Consider the following 14,799-nt stretch of genomic DNA (forward strand, 5'->3'; position numbering starts at 1 on the left):
CATTGTTCATGTGCATATGGTTGAAATTGAGCTGATCTTGACACTAATTGGATATCATAATTAGTATCTACTTTAAAAGAAAAATTAACTTCAAATGTATGCACACAGACATAAATCACATCTGTGATCCTTTTGTACATTTGATTAGCGAATATCCAAGTTTTGTGAAAAAGTTTACAATTCCACATACGTACATTTTATGTATCACATGGGGAAGATGGTAAATTAACTAGTGTTTGTGTTACACTGTAGACTACATGGCTAATTATAGGTTTGAGTTTAAAAAAAAAGACAGCCATGTGCATGTAATCTCAATGCTTGCTTGCATGTGTAAGTTAACCCTTTTACAGGTTTGTTGATGAAATCAAAAGAAAAACAGCGTTTATGAAAAAAAAAATCAGTGTGTGCATGTCTTCCTTTGTGCTTTTTTTTAAGTAACTTGATGTACCCCACAAGTGAAAACTGTAGGCTTCAGCAACGTAGAAGTAGTGATTTGTTGCATTCAGTCAACTTGACCAAGTCAGCCAAATAAAGCATGTCCAATTGATAATGATCAATTCCATGTGCTTAGTTTGAATTGCAATCATGTACACTCCCTCCGTGACTCCGTCAGGTCCACACCCCCCACCAACCCAACCTCCACTCCCGGCACCTTCCCCTGCAACCGCAGGAGGTGCAAGACTTGCGCCCACACCACCCCCTTCACCTCCCTCCAAGGCCCCAAAGGAAACTTCCATATCCGCCACAGATTCACCTGCACCTCCACACACATCTATTGCATCCTCTGCACCTGATGTGGCCTCCTCTATATTGGGGAGACAGGCCGGCTACTTGCGGAGCGTTTCAGAGAACACCTCTGGGACACCCGGACCAACCAACCCAACCACCCTGTGGCTCAACATTTCAATTCCCCCTCCCACTCCACCAAGGATATGCAGGTCTTTGGACTCCTCCATCGCCAGACCACAACAAAACGACGGTTGGAGGAAGAGCGCCTCATCTTCCGCCTAGGAACCCTCCAACCACAAGGGATGAACTCGGATTTCACCAGTTTCCTCATTTCCCCTCCCCCACCTTGTCTCAGTCTAATCCATCGAATTCAGCACCGCCTTCCTAACCTGCAATCTTCTTCCTGACCTCTCCGCCCCCACCCCAGTCTGACCTATCACCCTCACCTTGACCTCTTTCCACCTATCACATTTCCGACGCCCCTCCCCCAAGTCCCTCCTCCCTACCTTTTATCTTAGCCTGCTGGACCAACTTTCCTCATTCCTGAAGAAGGGCTTATGCCCGAAACGTCGATTCTCCTGTTCCCTGGATGCTGCCTGACCTGCTGCGCTTTTCCAGCAACACATTTTCAGCTGACATCATGTACAAAATGTCTTTCATGGCAGCCACCTTACCTGCATTTCAAAAAACACCCAATATTCTGACCACATAGAACATAGAACAAAAAAGTAAAGATCAGACAACGTCCAGTTAAGTCTGGATAGGTAGCAAAGGCAATTCTGATGCGTCTCATTCAGACAGCCAAGTCTGAAGTCTAACTAACACTTGTAGCTGATAAGCAAGTAACTACAGGTTGAACTAATCAGATTACCAACTCATCGAGTCAGTCATTTTGTGTTGAATGTTCATACACACAGTAAATACATGTACAATCTGCTCTCTTCTAAAATTAAAGCACATGGCAAAAATGCTGTCATCATTGCTACCCTGGAAAGTGCTTGTTCTGATTATATAACACTTACCTAAATGGAGGAGTCTTGAAATAATGCTGAAAGTGGACTTTGGAACATTTTAGTTTAAAATAACTACTTGAATCCTCTGAAAATACAATCTTCATCAGGATTTTTCTTTTATTTCTTTGCTTTAAAGCAGCTTTAAGTTATGTAACACTGTCGTTTTCAAACTAGGTCTATTAGAAATTTAACAGGCAACATCCAACTACCAGGTTAGCTGATGCAACATCATTTAGCTCGAGATGAACCATTGTGCAAGATAGCAAGTGGAAGCAAAACTACATCCAGGAATTAAGCTGCTTTCAGGTGAATAGAATCTTATAGATTAGTACTTCCCAGATGTTGGATTGTGATCCTCATTGCTGTGGCTGAAAAAGCAGATGGGGTCATCAGTTCCACCTCTTCCCAAAATTACTTGTTGTTTTTGTTGTTGTTGTGTCGCCATAGTCTTACCAGTTCACAGAGCTGCTCTTTCATGAGAGAGCGATGACTGGGGGTGATTTAACTTGAGGGCCACCATAGCTCAGGAGAGGGGAGAGGTTGAGAGAGAAAGTCCTTCACAGTAACCTCAGGTGATGATGGGAGTTGAAAACATGCTGTTGGCAACAACTAGCTTCACAAACTAATTACCCAACCACCTCAGCTGAACAGACATCTTGCACCCCCCAAAACTACACTCCATGTTATCACTGGGGCTAAGTGGTGTCCAGCCCCACTCCTCTCTCAGACACTTAGTTCCTAATGGGGGTCAAGAAGAGCAATAGACCTGGAGAGTGGGCAGTATTTCAAAAAAAGCCATTTGTTCAATTCGTGCTATCAGCCTACTCTCAATCATTAGCAAATTAACAAAATCTGCTGTCAATAATGCTATCAATTGGTACTTAGTAACTTGCTCAATGATGCCCAGTTTGGGTTCTGATGTGGCATTCAGCACCGGACGCCATTGCAGAACCTTGGTCCAAGGATGAACAAAAGAGCTGAGGCCCAGAGATGCAGTAAGAATGACTGCCTTGGAAATCAAGGCAGCATTTGCCAAGTGTGGCATCATAGACACTTAGTTTTTAAAAAATGGAAATCAGAGAAAATTCACCACTGACTCGAGTCAGATTTAACAGTAAGGAAGATAGTCATGGCTGTTGGAAGCCAATTTTCTCATTTACAGGACATCACTGAGTACCTCGAGGCAATGTCATTGGGCCGAACACCTTCAGCTTCATCGTTAATGACCTTCCGATTGGAATAAGTACACAATCATAAGTGATCATCCTCATTTTTGAAATGTTCAACTCCACAGACAATGAAGCAGTCCATGTCTACTTACAGCAAAACTTTGTCAACATTCAGTCTTCACAACAAGGGGAAAATAGCATCTGCATTGCTCAATTGCTGGACAACGACTATCTCCAATAAAGAGAGACTCTAACCATTGCCTATTAACATTTGGTGACAGCTTTACTGTTGAATCCTCCATCTTCAACATTCTGGAGTAGGGAGGACATTATATGGAGATAATCAACTGAACTGGCCAAATAAATACTCTAGTTCCACGAGTTAGTCAGCTGCTGGACAGTCTACAGCTAGTAACTCACTTCCTAACTTCCCAAAGCCTGGGCACCATCTATAAGGCATAAATCAAGCAAATGATGGAAAATTCTCCACTTGCCTGGATGAATGCAACTCCAACAACCCTCAAGAAATTCTACATCCTATAGGTCAAAGCAAACCATGTGATTGACACCCTTTGCGCCACCATAAACACTGAAGGAGACAACTTAGATTGAGACTGTGGTTAATAAAGCATATGGCATCTTGGACTTCATTAATAGCAACAGAGTATAAAAGCACACAAGTTATATTAATTTTTTTGAAAAAAATGATTTGACCTTAACTGGATCCACAGGTCCAGTTGCCCAGATGGGTGCAGCTCCAACAATACTCCAAAAGCTGACACTTCCCAGGGTAAAACAGCCCACTTGATTGGCACCACATTCACCATCAATACTCCGTAGCAACAGTGTGCACTATAAGACGCTCTGCAAAACTGGCAAAGATCCTTAGACAGCACCTTCCAAACTCACGATCATTTTCTTCTAGAAACACAAGGGCAGCAGATACATAGCAATACCACGATTTGCAAGTTCTCTGCCAAATCACTTCCGATTCTGATTTGAAATATATTGTCCTTTCTTCAAAGTTGCTGGGTCAAAATCCTGGAATTTCCTCCCATAAAAGCATTTTGGGTGTACCTATAGCAGATGGACTGCAAGCGGCTCAAGAAGGCAGCTCACTATCTTCTCAAGGGTATCTAGGCACAGGTAACAAACGCTGGCCAGCCAGAGACACCCATGTTCCATGACCGAATAATGAAAAAAAATCTCAACCTATTCTGCCTGCTTCCATTGTTCATGCACAGGTACATACTTGTCCCAATGTTTCTGCACCCCATTTGGAACCGTATCCTCTATTTTATATTGTCTCTCTCTACTCTTCCTATCAAATGCCAGCTGTCCATCTATTTCATCAATTTGCCTAAGTTCTACACAATTCTGCTCATGATTCACAATTCTTCCAAGTTTATGTCATTACCAAATTTTGAAATTGTGCTGTGTACATTAAAGTCTAAATCATTAATATTAAACAGGAAGAGAAGGTGTCAAACATTTCTGGGAAACTCCACCTTCCTCCAGCCTAGAAAACAATTGTTCACCATTATTTCCTGTCATGGCCAAATTTTGTAGCCATATTCCATGAGCTCTAAGTTTGCTTACAAATCCTGTTGTGGGGAGTTCTATTTAGTGTCTTTAAGATTCATGAGAATAGTTTTGGGTTGTGGCACTGTAGATACATAGACAGGTTGGCAAAGTTGGGACCATTTTCTGAAAAAAGGTTGCAAGGGAATCTGATATAGGCGTTCAAAATCATGAGTGGTCTTTCCACAATGGACAAGGAGAAACTGCAATAAATCAGTTGTAGGATCAACAGCCAGAGGTCACGGACTGACGCAGACGTCATCCGGCAGACGCAGCAATAGTAACATGAGGAAAATTTTTTTCATGCAGTGTTTTCACAGAACTTAAAATCTAAATTGTTTTGACTCAAGAGAAGATAAAGCCTTGGTCATTGGAAATGGAGGATAAAGAATCTTTATTCAATATTACGTTAAACTTTCAAGGTGGTGGCAATACAGCAGCCCAACAGATAAAAAACAGGTCCAGTTTTGTGATAAATAATCTGCGTGCACAGCAATGCAAAAAATTTAAAGGACTGCCATGTTGTGGCTCTATAGGACATTGGGTGAGGCCACTTTTAGAATACTGCGTATAATTCTGGTTGCCCTTCTCTGGGAAGGAGGTGGCTAAACTTGAGAGTGTGCAGAAAAGATTTACAACAATGTTACTAGGATTGGAGGATTTGAGTTATGGGGGGGCTGAATAGTCTGGAGCTTCTCTCCCCCACCAAGAGCATCGGAGACTGAGATGTGACCTTATAGAGGTTTACAAAATCATGAGTGTTATGGAAGGGGTGAATAGACAAGGTCTTTTTCCCAGGGTTGGGGATGTCCAAAACTAGAGGGCATAGGTTTAAGGTGAGAGAGGGGAAAGATTTAAAAGGGACCCAAGGGGCAACGTTTTCAATATTTAAAAGGCATCTGGATGGGCGCACGAATAGGAAGGGTTTAGAAGAGTATAGGCCAAATGCTGGCAAATGGGTCTAGATCAGTTTAGGATAGCTGGTCGACATGTTGGAGCAAAGTTTCCATGCTGTATAACTATATCACTATAACAAGAAGGAATTAGTCCCAAAGCTTCAGGAAACATGAAAGCAGGTTGCGATTAAGTGCTCTTCATGTGGTAAGTGCAACAAGGTAGCTGTGGAGACTTCAGAACACTGCTCAATCTGCCCAACCAATATTGGCACTTGGCATCTTCCAATCAAACAGTGATTAGGATCAGTAACTGGCTTATTTTGCCCTTCCGCCCCAATTACAGGACAGGGGCACAGGCCAAGAAAAGTTGGCAGTTTAGTATAACAGAAACACACAATTTCGCATAATTATTCTCATTGTATAATCTAGCTCAAAGCTTGCGGGCATCACCATTTTGGCAGATTTCTAACAACATTTGAACCCAAGCCATGTTACTGTAGTTAATAGTGATTAAAGATCAAAGTGTGGTCTATTTTACTGTGTCCCAAAGAATGTCCTATAAAGTTTCTGCATTGATCATCCAATTCAATTAGTTACAGCTGTTTTCAATAATTCTCACTGCCCTATGCCTCAATCAATTAATTATTATTTATAATGAGCAAATGCTCGGCAGGGATTTTCTTGCTAAAAGCTCTCCAAAGCCAAATGATTTTATCCTCAATTCACCTGGCCATGAACAATGTAAAAATGAAGGTATCATTAAAAGTGAACTTGAGCAAACTAGCATTTTGAAAAGGAGCCTTAGTTTGATACTATCACATCTGATATGATTAAGCATAAAACATCTTCCTCTCCCTGGCACACATAATACAGTGTGACAATATTAATGGCCAGTTGAACATACTGAATGGAGCATTAACAGCAGTACTCACTTTGAAGTGAGATGAAAATAAGATAACTGTGGGCAGAAATATTCAACTTTTCTTTCCAAACAAGGATTGAGCATTAAGCTAGACAGGAGAGAAAACAAACTTCTGATTTTCTTATGTAGTAGAGAGTTATGCCATTATGACCAACACCCACAGATGTTCGGTTTTACTATGCAGCTGTAACCAGTGGCTACGTGGCTTATGAGATGCCTTCACATCAAGCAAAGTTTTTGTCAGAATAAGAAGTCTAATTAAAATTATATTCTCACCACTGTAAATTGTTACCCATTCACAGTTAAATGTACTTTAAAACAAGTAGGGGTTTCTCAACACCTCCTAACTAAAATGTTACTTTTACAAATGATAGCAAGATTGGTTGAATCTACTTGGCTTTCAAGTGGTGACTTTCCTAGTGTACTTCATCAAAATTATTTTGTAGCAAATATTCCAAATACCTTTAATCCTCAGCCTCATGGAATTTTCCAAAGTAAAATCAACACAAATAAAGACAGAAAACACCGAAATACTCAGCAGGGATGGCAGAATCTGTGGCAACGTAGGATTAACATTTTAGGTCGATTTCCCTGACAATGCCTGCCTTGTCTCAAGTACTTTTGCTTTCAACCCCTCCCCTCCCTTCCAATAATAAGTTCCTTCTCGTACTCACTTTCTACCACAAGCCTTCAGATAACCTCTGCCATTTCTGCTACCATCACCAATTACATCTTCCCATCCTTTTCTGGCATTCCAAAGGGACCATTCTCTCCACAAAACCATAGTCCATTACAATGCATCACAAAATTATAGAAAGTGAATTCGGTGAGGGTTCAAGGTGCTTTCTCATTTAGAAGCTTGGGTTCTAAAGAGGAAGAATAAGCATAAATCCCATTTGTATTTCTACATTGTCTCACTTTTCAAAATGAACATAACTTTCATTTCAGAGAGCAGTACTGGGTTATCTGGAAGTTTGTTTACATGAATTTAAGTAATGTTCTTTGACATTCTTGAGGCGAACAATTCAGACAATCAGAACAAAGGTAGAAGAGAGAGAGAGAAAAAATTCTGCCACTGCTGCAGAATAAGTGCCCAAGGATAAAGGGAGATTATAAACAAACTTGATTCTGTCTCTGAGGGAGCAGGTTTCCTTCAGCGAGAAGCAGGTTTTTCAGAGAGAAGCAGTAAGTGATAAGCAAAAGTATATCACTTTCCCTAAAGTGGAAGAAATATTTGAAGGCAAGTGAGTCCACACTGCACTATATTTGCCTGCCTCAGTACCCATGAAGGTGGCCTCAACTGTGACCTTGAGTTCATGTCCTGCTACATGTAACCCCACCATACTGTTCTGTATTTGTAATATCTTCCTTACTGACCTGTTCTGACACCATCACCTTGATGACTTGTTGTTATGATCTCTCTACCTTAATTACTTGTTACTTTAGTTAGACCTTTGTCATGTGACTGTTATACCTATCATGTTTTTCAAATCATTTGATTTGTCTCCAGCACTTTCTTTTTTTTGTAAGTATCTCTCTGCCTCAATTAATCAGATCATAAATCATCCCTTCACTTGCTATTCAGCTGGTGACATTTACTCTCACTGTCTGACACTTTCGATCACCTGCAGAGACTTGTTATTTGGCCTGTCGACACTCCACTCGCACTATTTGTACGAACTTTTGATCTTTCTGCCTATACATTCTGTCAAAAATCACAATACCAGATAATAATCCAACAGGTTTATCTGAAATCACGAATAACCTGTTGGATTATTACTTGGTATTGTGATTATTACTGCTCCTTCCTCAGGCAGCTAGTCGCTGAAAGCTTACAATGTTAAATAAATCTGTTGCACTATAATCCAGTGTCATGCGATTTTTGACTTTGTCCACCCTAATCCAACACTGGCACCGTCACATCATATAAATTTAGTACCTGTGTGGTTTTCTTCACTTCACCTGATAGAGGAGCAGTGCTCTGAAAGCTTGAGATTTCAATTAAACCCCCTGTTGGACTGTAACCTGGTGTTGTGTGACTTCTAACCTTGTCCACCCCAGTCCAACACCGGTACCTCCACTTCACACAGAAAATGTTACAGGTACAGGTATTATGAATATAATGTAAAAGTAATAACAAACCTTTTTTTTCAGATTTGCTCTTAAAGAGGGAGTATCCCTTTCATCCCTAAAATTTTATTGCTGCCATTTTATTTGAAATGGTCAAAAGACAGAACATTTGGAGCTCAGTTTGGCATAGAAGTTCCTTTCTTTGTAAAGCTGCCAAAGGAACATCACAAAAAAAATGGATTTGAACAGTTAAATTTACTCAAAATAAACATGGAGACACATCAAATTACAGAGTGAAATCCTCGTTGAATTACTTCAGACTCTCACTGCACTACATGTAATTGTAACCAAAGGCAACAGCAAAATAATACTAAAAGTAAAACACTATCATTCCCTGTGCTATGCTTATGTGCCATCTTGCATGCACTCGTTTCCATGAAAATGCTACTTCGAAGGAATGGGAGCTATCATGACCACTTTCTTGCAAACTTGCAGTTTTCTAATGTTTTGTCCTGGATTCTCTATCCATTGACTGCACTTTGGCCATGAGCAACTGGCTATTGCTCCCAATCAATGGCACACCTTTAGATCTTGGATCAGGTAGCCAAGTTAAGGCAGACAAGACAGAGAGAGAGAATCAGAGAGAGACAGAGAGAACTGGTTCAACCACACTGCTTCTTATCTATGAATGACTGGATATTTGCGACGACAGATGTTAGCCATATTTAGGAATGATAAACCCACAAAGAAAAAGGCCATTTTAAGATGATTTTCTATATTTCTGAGCAAGAGATTCCTGGAAAACTGCAATGACCTCTATCCTTGGTGGTTCTGCACAGAATTGTTATGGTTTGGGGAGGCAACAGTCTAGTGGCATTAATCTCTAAATTATTAATTAAGAGACCAGGTAATTTTCTGGGGATCCTGGTTTGAACCTACCATAGCATATGGTGGAATTTGAATTGAGTAAAAATTTGGAATTCAAAGTAATTCAATGAAACCATTGTCAATTGTTGGAAATGTGGTTGACTCTTAACTAAAGAACCCAATTAGGGATGGGGAATGAACACAGGCTTAGCCAACGACATGTACATACCAAGATGAATAATAAAAAGTAGGCATTCATGACATAACAGAATGCAAGTTTTGTTTGCAGAATGTAGAATTGAAATTACTTTCTTACTGATGAATTCTTCTCCATGCAACACTCATAAGTCACAAATCCTACAGAAAAACCTGCTTAGCTCCCTAACTTTATATTGTTGTTGCTGTTTTCTTGTCAGCACTTGCTAATCCTCAACCATACGGTTCACCAAATGCTCCTACATTAATTTCTCTTTCTAATTCTGTGAAACCAATGAACTAAATTTTCTATATGGGCAACGAATTTGTCACAAGATTACGGGTATTGCTATTTTTCCCTCCAAAAGAAGTGACATAAGAATATGACCGAAGTTCACTTTACATTCATTAAAATTTACCTGGTTACAATCATATAAAATTGTAATACAGCATTGTTTATGGTTGAGTCATGACAGGATTCTTCAGCTGGTTTAGAAAATGGTACTGTTGTGTATAGTGGGGTGAAAGGAACATGGGTGATAATGAAACAAACAGAAGACATAGGAACAAAAGCAGACCATATGGTCCATCAAGCCAGCTCTGCTATCCCAGACATCATGGTTGATCTTCAGTTTCAACTCCACCTTCTCACCAACTCCAAGTATCCCTCAATTTCCTAAGATACCAAAAATCTCACTACTTCCACCTTACAAATATCCAGTGATGCCTCATCCACAACCCTCTGGAGTAGGGAACTCCAAATCTGACATTCAATGACATTTTCATTACTGAATCTCCTACTATCCACATCCTGGGGTTCACCATTGACTAAAACTGAACTCGATGAGTCATGTAAATACTGAGTCGACCACAGTAGGTCAGAGACTCCGAGGCCTGCAGTGAGTAACTCACCTCCTGACATGTGAAAGCCTGTCCACTATTTACAAAGCACAAGTCAAAGTGTGATGCAACACCAAAGTAAAACAAAGAACTGTGGATGCCTGGAATTTGAAACATGAACAAACATGGCTGGAGATCCTCACCAGGTCTGGTAAAATCTATGGACAGACAGACAGACAGAGTTAATGTTTCGAGTTCAGTGACCAGTGATCAGGGCTGAATGACCTGCTCATTCATCTAACTCCTAAGTTCTGACTGTTACTTCAATGATTCAATTAAGAACAATGTTATTCTCAGACGTTTAGACAAACCTTCTTTTATTCACTGATTCTTCTTGGTAAAAAGGATTTGAGAAGGACTCTTGCTTTTCTGTCATGAGTACCAGCTAGCTTGGATAATTAGTGGGCTTTTTAAATTTTATGAGTCAGTATCCTTGTTGTTTCAGAATTTTATTTGCCCTCGAGAACCACAGCAGCTGGGCTGCCTGTTCAGTATTTATGAACCAGCCCAATTTTCTGTTGGTTCCGATTTAGTTTCCTGCTTTAAATACCGTGACAAATAATCCATTGCCTAAAGTACCTTACATGAATCCGGAGTCTTGTTTTGAACATCGCTGATGGTAAAAACTTGTTTGCTTTCCTTCCCAATCTTTCAAATGTTAAAATACAGGCGGTCTCCAGGTCACAAAACGGGTTCCGGTCTGGAGTTTGTTCGCAAGTTGGAACATAATACAGGACACTGGAAAGCAGCTATTCGTAAGTACAGGAAATGTTCATGTATTGGGTCTTTAAAATTATAGTTGAAAAATGCGGTGCTAGAAAAACACAGCAGGCCAGGCAGCATCCAAGGAGCAGGAGAATCGACGTTTCGGGCATAAGCCCTTCTTCAGGAATTCTCCTGCTCCTCGGATGCTGCCTGGCCTGCTGTGTTTTTCCAGCACCACATTTTTCAACTCTGGTACTCCAGCATCTGCAGTCCTCACTTTCTCCTTAAAATTATAACTGTGGGATTACGTTCTTAAATCAGATATTCAGAAATTGGAGATCCAAATGGAGAATTTGGGCCAACTGGTTGTCAGAGGTAGCTTTTCCAATGCTGGCCTCAACTGAAGCAGGTTCACTATGATTGCACCACAGGAAAGCTTCTGTTTCTCTTTTGAGTACAAGGGAGCCTTTCCTTGTATCTTCAAGACCAAGCAGATCATAAAGGTTCAAATATGGTTACTTTTTGATTTAACATTCTGAAGTTGGGTTCCTATTATAAATCTTCAGGAATAGCTTCGCAAATGAGGCTTATGGAGTTAGTACGTTGCCACAAATCAATATATTTTTAAGTAATGAGACTTGCTTGAACTCACAGCAAACTCCACTGTAATTGTGAACATGTAATCAAATTAATTCTGCCTTTGACAACAACTTTCAGTTATATTTCACTTCTAATACAGTCAGTTCTGCTATAACGTGTGTTTCTTGAATGCAAATTGGCTTTAATGCGACTGAAGAACTGAGACTGTTATTTGTAGAATGCAAACTTTCCTTAGCTATAACGCAATTCTGGTCCCATTAGTTAAAATGGCACGGCTACTGCGCCATTTTCTTATAATGAGAGCTCATACAAGAATGGAACTATCATATTCTATCAGAACCCAACTGGGTATTGAAACTAGAGGATTCAAAAGAGAATTAGCAAACATCCACACCTAACCACATGGGAGTTATCAAAATATGTAAGAGGTAGGTTATAACAAAGCTTTAAAAGGAGGAAAGAAAAGACAGATGAAGAGGCTGAGCTAAGTAACTTCAGAACTTAATGCCTTTGCCATCTATGGTGAGGAGATTAAAATCAGGATGCTTAAATGACTAAAATTGGAAGGGACTAGCTAATTAGAAAGTTGTAGAGCTGAAGAAAGTTACAAAAAGATAGGGGTAGGTGAGAGACCAAGAAGAAATTTGAAACAATAAGAGCATTTACAAAAAAAAAGTTAAAATCAAGGCATTGCTCAATTATGGACTTGATGTAAATTAAGAAACAGGCAGCAGAATTTTCATTGAGTTCCCATTTATGTAGGATGGAAGATGATAAGTCAGACAAGAGTCAGTCAAGTTTAGAGGTACAAAAGGCCTGGGATTAGGACTATAGCAAAGAGTTTCTTTGGTCTTTCCCATATTCATTTGGATGACATTTTGGACCATCTGTTACTGACAATTTGAAAATTTATAAATAATAAAGGAGTCAAGGGAAGGAGTGGTAAGGTATGTTAGCATAATGTGGTACCTGACACTGTTTCATGTCACTAAGCAGCAGATAGTTCAAAAATAGGAGGGGAGCAAGAAGTAAATCCATAAGTGACTCCAAAAGTGACAGTGTAGGAATGGGAAGAGAACCATGGCAGAAACTTGTCTGCTGAGTTCTATTCTAACCTAGCAGGGTCCAATGAGTGCAGTCCCAAATAGTTTGAGGTCAGACAGTAGGGTTGGACAAGGACAGTGCGTCCCTTGCACACCACTCCTTTATCTTGGTTGAAAGGCAATATAGTTAGCAACTGCGTCCTAGGCAAGCTAATATTATTCATGATTAGCCATTACCAGATAGGGCGAATTATCCTCCAGTTTTATACCCTCTTCCCTAGTAACTGATCAGCACCTTCCAGTCATGGTGTAGTAAGGTTGAAGACTTAGCATGGGAAAAGATAATTTGCACGTATGGTGCCATGAAAATGCAAAATTTTGAATGGTTTTGTTTCACCTATTAATACAAATGCTTTTCAGAAGTCGTATAAAACAAAATAGCTCATTCCTGTTGGTTATGTTCTCAGCACTGCTTTTCAAATTATTAGAGTTACACAATTCCTCCCCATAACCATATCTGTCAGTTCCTTGGGTGTGATTCAGCCACTATGAAAATGAGCCAAATCATAGCTGGCTGTGACTACTGGGAAATAGACCATTGAATTCTACAGGGTGCAGAAGCCAGAGGTATGAATCTTTCCTGGAAATTGAACCCTCAAGCAGACTGAACATATTTATTCTGTTATCAAAGCAGCTTTACGGGAAAAGACACAAAAGCATCAACAAAACTGAACATCTCATCTTTTACATAAATCCGTGCTAAAATACTCCTGCAATGAAACTCATATTTTTAGTGCTACTTTCCACTTAGTTTAATTTCCATTTCCCTTAGCAAGCTGTAACTAGAAAAGGTCTAGGAGTGACAGAGCTATACAGCATGAAAACAGGCCCTTTGGTCCAACTCATCCATGCCGACCAAATATCCCAAATGAATCTAGTTCCATTTGCCAGCATTTGGCCTATGTCCCTCTGAACCCCTCCTATTTATAGACCCATCCAGGTGCCTTTTAAAATGTTTTTTATTGTACCAGCCTCCACCACCTCCTCTGGCAGCTCGTCCCATCCTCTCATGAAAAAGTTGCCCCTTAGGACCTTTTAAAACATTTGCCTGCTCACCTGAAACCCATTATCTCAAGTTTGGATGCCCCCCACCCCAGGAAAAAGACCTTGACTATTCACTTTATCCATACCCCACATGATTTTATCAACCTCTAAAAGGTCACCCCTCAGCCGCCCTAGTTCCAGAGAAAAGTAGCCCCAGCCTATTATGTCTTTCCCTATAGCTCAAATCCTCCAACCCTGGCAATATCCTTATAAACCTTTTCTGAACCCCTTCAAGTTTCACAAGATCCTGCAGCAGGGAGACCAGAATTACATGCAGTATTCCAAAATGGTCTGAACAATAACATGACCTCACAACTCCTAAACACAATGCACTGACCAATAACGGCAAGCATTCCAAACGCCATCTTCACTATCCTATCTACCGGTGATTCCCCTTTCAAAGAACTATGAACTTCCACACCAAGGTCTTTTTGTTCAAGAACGTTCCGCAGGACCTTCCCATTTAGTGTATAGATTCTGCTCTGATTTGCCTTTCCAAAATGTAGCTAGAGCTTTCTGGTTGACTGGTGCCCATATCAGATTTCTCTACAAGCATATGCATTAGTCATAGAGATGTACAGCATGGAAACAGACCAATCGGTCCAACCTGTCCATGCCGACCAGATATCCTAACCCAATCTAGCCCCACCTGCCAGCACCCGGCCTATATCCCTCCAAACCCTTCCTATTCATATACCCATCCAAATGCCTCTTAAATGTTGCACTTGTACCAGCCTCCACCACTTCCTTTGGCAGCTCATTCCATAAACATACCACCCTCTGCGTGAAAAGGTTGCCCCTTAGGTCTCTTTTATATCTTTCCCCTATCATCCTAAATCTATGCCCTCTAGTTCTGGACTCCCCCCATCCCAGGGAAAAGATATTGTCTATTTACTCTATCCAGGCCCCTCATAATTTTGTAAACCTCTATAAGGTCACCCCTCAGCCTCCGACGCTCCAGGAAAAACAGCCCCAGCCTGTTTAGCCTTTCCCTGTAGCTCAAAT

General features: G+C 40.5%; 1 protein-coding gene and 1 long non-coding RNA gene across 4 annotated transcripts in view; one reads left to right on the forward strand and one right to left on the reverse strand.

Moving 5' to 3' along the window:
* Window positions 1-14,799, reverse strand: part of srfbp1 (serum response factor binding protein 1) — a 214,218-nt gene that overhangs the window by 170,289 nt on the left and 29,130 nt on the right. The window lies entirely within an intron of this gene.
* The window catches only part of LOC122560690 (uncharacterized), a 124,291-nt gene that overhangs the window by 104,567 nt on the left and 4,925 nt on the right, over window positions 1-14,799 (forward strand). For both annotated transcript variants that reach the window (XR_015760692.1, XR_006314786.2), the window contains one exon: window positions 11,012-11,097. This is a non-coding gene — a long non-coding RNA (uncharacterized LOC122560690). The remainder of the gene's footprint in view (window positions 1-11,011; window positions 11,098-14,799) is intronic.

This window comes from Chiloscyllium plagiosum, unplaced genomic scaffold (assembly GCF_037043375.1).
Source record: "Chiloscyllium plagiosum isolate Xiang-an unplaced genomic scaffold, Cpla_swu_hap1 HiC_scaffold_2, whole genome shotgun sequence".
Taxonomy (NCBI): Eukaryota; Metazoa; Chordata; class Chondrichthyes; order Orectolobiformes; family Hemiscylliidae; genus Chiloscyllium; species Chiloscyllium plagiosum.